Raw genomic sequence first — 7,944 nt, forward strand, 5'->3', positions numbered from 1 at the left:
CGCTTTTTCGATCAATCAATCAACTCAATTATCATGTTGGTATTTGTTAAGCGCTTACTATGTGCCGAGCACTCTTCTAAGCGCTGGGGGAGATCCAGGGTCAGCAGGTGGTCCCACGTGAGGCTCGCAGTTAATCCCCATTTTCCAGATGAGGGAACTGAGGCCCAGAGAAGTGAAGCGACTCGCCCACAGTCACCCAGCTGACAAGTGGCAGAGCTGGGAGTCGAACTCATGACCTCTGACTCCCAAGCCCGGGCTCTTTCCACTGAGCCACGCTGCTTCTCTAAATTAGCGTCCTAAACTAGGTCCTGGGGAGACTATAATACGATAGAGTTGGTAGACGCCATCCCTGCCACAACCAACTTACCTTCTGAGGGGAAGATGGGCATTAAAACATGGCTGACATGACGGCAAGGGCCCGGGCTTGGGAGCCAGAGCACCTGGCCTCTAATCCCACCCCGTCACTTGTCTGCTGTGTGACCTTGGGCAGGTCGCTTCATTTCTTTGGCCCTCAGTGACCATATCTGTAAAATTAGAGAAGCAGCATGGCTCAGTGGAAAGAGCCCGGGCTTGGGAGTCAGAGGTGGTGAGTTCAAATCCCGGCTCTGCCCCTTAGCTGTGTGACTGTGGGCAAGTCGCTTCACTTCTCTGGGCCTCAGTTACCTCATCTGTAAAATGGGGATTAACTGTGAGCCTCACGTGGGACAACCTGATGACCCTGTATCTACCCCAGCGCTTAGAACAGTGCTCGGCACGGGGTAAGCGCTTAACAAAATACCAACATTGTTATTATTAAAATGGGCATTAGACTGAGCCCCATGTGGGACAACCTGATTACCTTGTAATAATAGTGTTGGTATTTGTTAAGCGCTTACTATGTGCAGAGCACTGTTCTAAGCGCAGGGGAAGATACAGGGTCATCAGGTTGTCCCACATGAGGCTCGCAGTCTTCATCCCCATTTTACAGATGAGGTAACTGAGGCGCAGAGAAGTTAAGTGACTTGCCCACAGTCACACAGCTGATGGGTGGCGGAGCTGGAATTCGAACCCATGACCTCTGACTCCCAAGCCCGTGCTCTTTCCACTGAGCCACGCTGCTTCTCGTGTATCTACCCCAGCGCTTAGAACAGTGCTTGGCACATAGTAAGCGTGTAACAAATACCACCACCACCACCACCATCATTAAAGTTAATTAGAGAAAGGGGAAATGGCGTAGTGTAAGGATATGTATGTTGGCTGCTGTGGGGCGAAAATCAAGTCCTTACCTAGTCTCTTAAAGTCGCTGTAAACAGACACTACCACTAGCACACTTGAGGCCTATTTCTGAGTAACCCAAACCTAAACTATTATTTAGGATTCAGGTGTGTAGGAATTCAATCGGGCAAGTAAAGTTGCTCAATAAGAAAAGCACAGACACTAATCCATTGTCTATAAAGTGGTAATTATTCAGCAAAAACACCATGACACTCATATTCTGATTGTAATGTACCTCAAGGGAAAATCTGAACATAAATATCTTTCAGTGCTTTGTAAAAAATAAATATAAATGATTTTTATGTGTGAAAAGGTCACTTTATATTTGGAAATGCACTAGAGACTAATCAACACATTAAATCAACAAATTAGAGTACACTGTTGAACAGATTATATCGACCTAATAATGGTAGGACAATGCTAATGACATTGAAAATAATGAGAAATATTAATTTCAGAGACACTTAGCATCATAAAGTTTGGGTACTAGGGTTTTAGATCATGAGGTAAAAACTTTACCAGTAAGTCAAAGTTTTACCCTATCAATTCCCATATTGTAATTAAAACTGTGATTGTGTGAAATGGCTTATGATAATTTTGCATTATTGGACCTGACAACACCAGTGGTGAAGACTAAAAGTGCTATTTTCTTATTCACTGGCATATATTTACTGTTACCTTTCTGAAGAATTCCAATACTCTAAATTCTAGGATGAAATTTAACCTTAACTGTACTTCTAAAATTCAGTCAATTTTCTTTTCCAAAATATGGATGACAGTCTTTTGTTGGAGGTTGGAAAACAAGAGATTTGTTGCTGCAGGGAGAATGCCTGTTTGTTTTTACGAAGCCTGTGCACTTGACCTGGACTCTAAAGCTGGTCTGTGTTATTCCACCTGCAAAATGTGGGCAGTGTAACCTCCACTTGACATTTTATGAAAAATTTGTGTATGAATTTTGATTTATCTTGCACTAAATAAAATCCTTTGTAATTGCAAAGTCAGATTATAAAACCATTTACAAATATGTTAGTTTTGGGATGAAATTTGTCCTTGGAAAGCAATTGAAATCACTCATGGGCTCACAAATGGCAGGGAGTGATTTATTTTTTTTTATGGAGAAGCAGCATGGCCTAGTGCAAAGAGTAAGGGACTGTGTCCCATGTCCCCTTGGGGCCTAATCCTGGCTCTGACACTTGCCTGATGTGTGACCTCGGGCAAAGCCACTTAACTCCTCTGTGCTTGAGTTTGCTCATCTGTAAAATGGGGATTCAATATCTGTTCTCCCTCACTATTAGAATTTAAGGTCCCTGTGGGGAAAAGGGTGGTGTCTGATCTGACGACCTATCTACCTCAGGTCTTCGTACAGTTCTTGGCATAGAATAAATGCTTAAATACTACAAAAAACCTAAAATTCAGCATGACTGATTACTAGAAAATAACTTTAGTTCAATCAATCAATCAATCAATGGCAGAGCACTGTACTCAGCACTTGGGACACTATATTACAACAGAATTAGCAGACACCTTTCTTGCCCATAATGAGTTTACAGTCTAGAGTTTAGTATTTGCAGATTCTAGAAAACAAAAAGTTTACTCTAGGAATTGAATTAAATAGGTACAATTCTGTTAATAAAATGCTTCCTAAAATCAGGAAACAGTGCTATGCACACATTGAGTGTTCATTAAATACCATTAATTGCATATTTACCTCAGACCTAGCTTCTTGAAATAGTTTCCATCCCTTCTTCTTAATGATAACAATAATGTTGGTATTTGTTAAGCGCTTACTATGTGCTGAGCACTGTTCTAAGCGCTGCGGTAGATACAGGGTATTCAGGTTGTCCCATGTGAGGCTCAAAGTCTCAATCCCCATTTTACAGATGAGGTAACTGAGGCACCGAGAAGCAAGTGACTTGCCCAAAGTCACACAGCTGACAGGTGGCGGAGTCAGAATTAGAACCCATGACCTCTGACGCCTAAACCCCTGCTATTTTCACTGAGCCAGTCACTTTTGAATTAAAAGATTAATAATAATAATAACAATGGTATTTGTTAAGCACTTACTATGTGCCCAGCACTGTTCTGAGCGCTGGGGTAAATACAAGATAATGAAGTTGTCCCAAGTGGGGCTCACAGTCTTAATCCCCATTTTACAGATGAAGTCATTGAGGCCCAGAGAAGTCAAGTGACTTGTCCAAAGTCACACAGCTGACAAGTGGCAGAGTCGAAATGAGAACCCACAACCTCTGACTCCCGAGCCCGTGCTCGTTCCACTAAGCCACGCAGCTTCTCGAAGATTAGAATTGCTACTCGTGCAACAGTCTTTTGAACTGTAGAAGATCTCCATCTAGCCTTCAAAACATTATTAAAGCCTAGGAAATAGATGGTGGTTGCTATCCCTGACTTTGTGTCTGCCATTATATTCCCACCCTCAGGGCCATCCATCCCATCCACAGGCCTGTTGCCCTGCTACCCTACTCCAGAACCAAACCCCACTCTTGCAGCAAGTGACACTCTAAATACTGCAGCTCCTTGCTATGGCAAGGGGCGGGCACAAGCAGTAATCACACAGCCTGAACGACTACCACTAATTACTTCCCTAAATTACAGCCATTTGAGAAAGTTACTTTTCCCAGACACCATGGGCCATGCCCATTTACAAGGGATACTCCTGTTCAGTCTTTCCAGGATCCCTGGGAGAATAGAATAGTAGCTGGATCTGCCTAAGACCAGCTCAGTCTTCACAGCTCAAAAAATTTCCTATTCATGACATCAAAATTCTGATTTCACTAGGAATGCAGGGAAACCAAGTAAATCAAGATAACAGGTGCTAGTTGAGGGTAGAGTTAGAGGTCATTCCTTCCTCCTATTGTCTCCTTTTGTCCACAGTGGGGGCAATCCTTTTAAAAGTATATATACACACATGAACTGTCCTAAATATTCAAAGACATCACCAGTCATGAAGCTCACCTACAAGTGCAGATATGGCTGAAAAGGCCCAAGGGGGAACCACGGCCCTTTCACATTTTCACCACTAAAAGGTTGTCACTTGTGTTATGTTTAATGTTTCCAGTGTCTCAGTTTTTTCCAAAATCTTTAAAAATGCAGGTCTTTTAGAATTTCCTGGGCCCCGACTTCCCCTACTGAGGATTCAATCCTTCAATTTACCGAACAGGCTCTTTTCAATTATTTATAGGAATGAGAGGTAGTAATAGAATGGATATATGGAAACCACAAATAATAGAAAGTCTCTTTTTAGTCCAGACTTTCAAGCTTCTCACCTGCCCAACTTTTCTTCTCTGGGCTGCAGAATAAAGCATTTCATTTATTAGATTAAGGAGTAGCAGTTATAGAGCAACCTCTTTGCGTGATGCACTACACTACGTGCTTTGGAAGTACACAATTAAGAAGGGATGCATTCCCTGCCCATGAGGAGTTTAAATTAATGCGGACACAAAAAATATGAGTATCAACATAAATAATTGAGTATACATTTACACATGAGGGCTTATGAGGGTATAAAAAATTTCACCAGTGCTAGAGTTGGCTGAAGGAACGATATGACTTAGAGTGCTTGGGAATTAAGCTTTTTTATGGTATTTAAGGACTTACTGCGTGCCAGGCCCTGTACTAAGTCCTGGGGTAGATAGGAGTGCATCAGGTTGGACACAGTCCCCGTCCCACATGGGGCTCACAGTCTTATTCCCCATTTTACAAATGAGGTAACTGAGGCCCCGAGAAGTTTAATGACTTGCCCAAGCTCACACAGCAGACAAGTGGCGGTGCTGGAATTAGAACCCAGGTCATTCTGACTCGCAGGCCTATGCACTATCCACTAGACCCTGCCTCCCTGTTGTTGGAAGAAGGTGGGATTGCAGAAGGGCTTTGAAAGTGGGAAGAGCTGTGGCCTGATGTGGGAAGGGAGTTCACAGGTGGAGTAAAAATCGCATCTTCTCCCTCTACATTCACTACATTCACTACCACAATTCATTTGTTCATCAGCTCACATAGTTCGTTACCACCCCTACACATCTCCCCCGACCTTGTCTGCTCCCCCCAGCCCTTGTCTGCTCCCCTCCGCCCCACATATACTGATGATTGCCTGGTTTAGTGATGGTGGTGATTGCCACCACCTTAATCTAAAAATGTTGAAAAGCCAATTTTTTTCCCCCCAATTCTCATTTCTTCACAGTATATTCCGTTTAGACTGAGAGCCCGTTATTAGGCAGGGATTGTCTCTATCTGTTGCTGAATTGTACACTCCAAGCGCTTAGTACAGTGCTCTGCACATAGTAAGTGCTCAATAAATACGATTGAATGAATGAATCTGATCTGTGTGGGTCACATATTTTATCTGATCTGATTGTATCTACCCCAGTGCTCAGCACATAGCAAGCATTTGACAAATCCAATTATCATTACCCAATTTACTTCAGCAACATCACTCCACTTAGTTCTTTCTAAATTGAAGCTTCCAGCAGGTAAGCTATACACACAGTAAGTGATTCGCATCCTGACCCTTTAGACTGATGATCTTTTTGCATCAGGTAACTGTTGGGTGTGTACTTTAAAGGGATTATTTACTATAAATGCTATATAGTGTTCCTATCTACATTCTCCATTCATACTGAAGGATTTTGAACCTAAAGTACCCTCTGAGCACAGAACCACTTGTGGGTGAAGCTTGAAAAACATCACTTGAGATAATCTTAACTGAGTGGAGGGGATGTTATTGTATTTTTATCTTATTCTTTTTGTATTACAATAACAATTGTGCAATTTAAGCTCTTACTACATGTCACACACTACACTAAACACTGAGGTACACAAGTCAGATCATATCCAGGCTTCAGATTTTCTCTAGTCCTATAACTTTTATTTTAAAACAAACATCTTAGACACCTGCCTCTGGTTGTAGCAAATTAGGTTTTGTAGCTGGATGCCTATTTTCTTTTTAATTATTTTTTTATATAAATTGCTTACATGACCAAAAGTGAGCTGTATCTTCAGGACATTAATGCATTTGTTGGTCCAGGCCTGCTGTTTTTGGATCAGTATTTAAAAACTTTTGTAGATGAATATACACTTCTGTGGATAGGAATGGTTATAAATTCCTCATTTTGGTTGGTTTATAACTTTACTGAATTGGTACTGTTGCTTTCAAATAGAATAATTTGAATACAGTTCTGAGACTATTATAAATGTTAGAACTTTTTTTTAGCTGCTGCAAATTGGTTGTGGTGAGCAAGGGCTCAACAACTTGGTGTCATGCTTGACTCAGCTCTCTCATTCACCCCACACATCCAATCTGTTACCAACACCTGCTGGTCTCACCTGCACAGTATCACCAGTATCCACCGTCTTCTCCATCCAAAAGGCTTTCGTGCCGGTACGAGCTCTCATAGTATCCTGTCTGGATTATTGTGTCAGCCTCATCTCAGATCTCCTCTTGTCTCTCCCCACTCCAGTTTATTCTTCAATCCCGCTGCCCGGGATCATCTTCCTACAAAAACGCTCTGGGCATATCACTCCCTTCCTCAAAAACCTCCAGTGGTTGCCTATCAACCTTCGCAAGAAACAAAAACTTCTCATTCTTGGCTTCATAGCTTCTCCATCACCTTGCCCTTCCTACCTCACCTCTCTTTCTTTCTTACTGCACACCCTGGACTCTCCCACTCCTCTGCCGCTCACCACCTCACTGTCCCCCATTCACGCTGGTCCCGCCTTCGACCCCTGGCCCACATCCTACTGCTGTCCTGGAATGCCCTCCTCCTCCACATCCGCCAAACTAACTCTCTTCCCCTCTTCAAAGCCCTACTGAGAATCTCACCTCCTCCAGGAGGCCTTCCCAGACTGCAGCACCACCTTTCCCTCTGCTCTCCCTCAAGCACTGTGCTCATTTGCATATATTACTATATTTATTTTGTTAATTAGGTGTACATCTCCTTGATTCTATTTATTTGATGATGTCTTTTGTTCTGTTTTGCTTTGCTGTCCGTCTCCCCCGTTTAGGCTGTGAGCCCGTCATTGGGCAGGGATTGTCTCTATTGCCGAATTGTACACTCCAACTGCTTAGTACAGTGCTCTGCACATAGTAAACGCTCAATAAGTACACCTGAATGAATGAACTTAATTGTTCAAAATTAAACCATGCCTCATTAGCAACAGGATTTTCCTATATACCACCGTTGGTTTTTATTTTTTCTTTTTACTCAGAGGAATGTATGTGTTGATTCACTGTTAAGGAGTGTGGACATGTATAAAGTTTGGAGCACCATCGATTTCAGGTTGTTTTGGACTAAAATTTACCTTCTGTAAATACTAGCTGCTGCAACCCTTGTCAGTTGTTTTACTTCGCAAACATACTTCAAAGAAAGAAGGCTTTAGAAGAGATCAGGGGAATTAGTTCCCAGAGTCTGTTTAATAATGTTGGTATTTGTTTAAGCGCTTACTATGTGCAGAGCACTGTTCTAAGCGCTGGGGTAGATACAGGGAAATCAGGTTGTCCCACATTGAGGCTCACAGTTAATCCCCATTTTACAGATGAGGTAACTGAGGCACAGAGAAGTGAAATGACTTGCCCACAATCCCACAGCTGACAAGTGGCAGAAACCGGCATTCAAACCCATGACCTCTGACTCCCAAGCCCGAGCTCTTTCCACTGAGCCATGCTGCTTCTCTTCTCACGCA

Source organism: Ornithorhynchus anatinus, chromosome 14 (assembly GCF_004115215.2).
Source record: "Ornithorhynchus anatinus isolate Pmale09 chromosome 14, mOrnAna1.pri.v4, whole genome shotgun sequence".
In the NCBI taxonomy this organism is placed as follows: Eukaryota; Metazoa; Chordata; class Mammalia; order Monotremata; family Ornithorhynchidae; genus Ornithorhynchus; species Ornithorhynchus anatinus.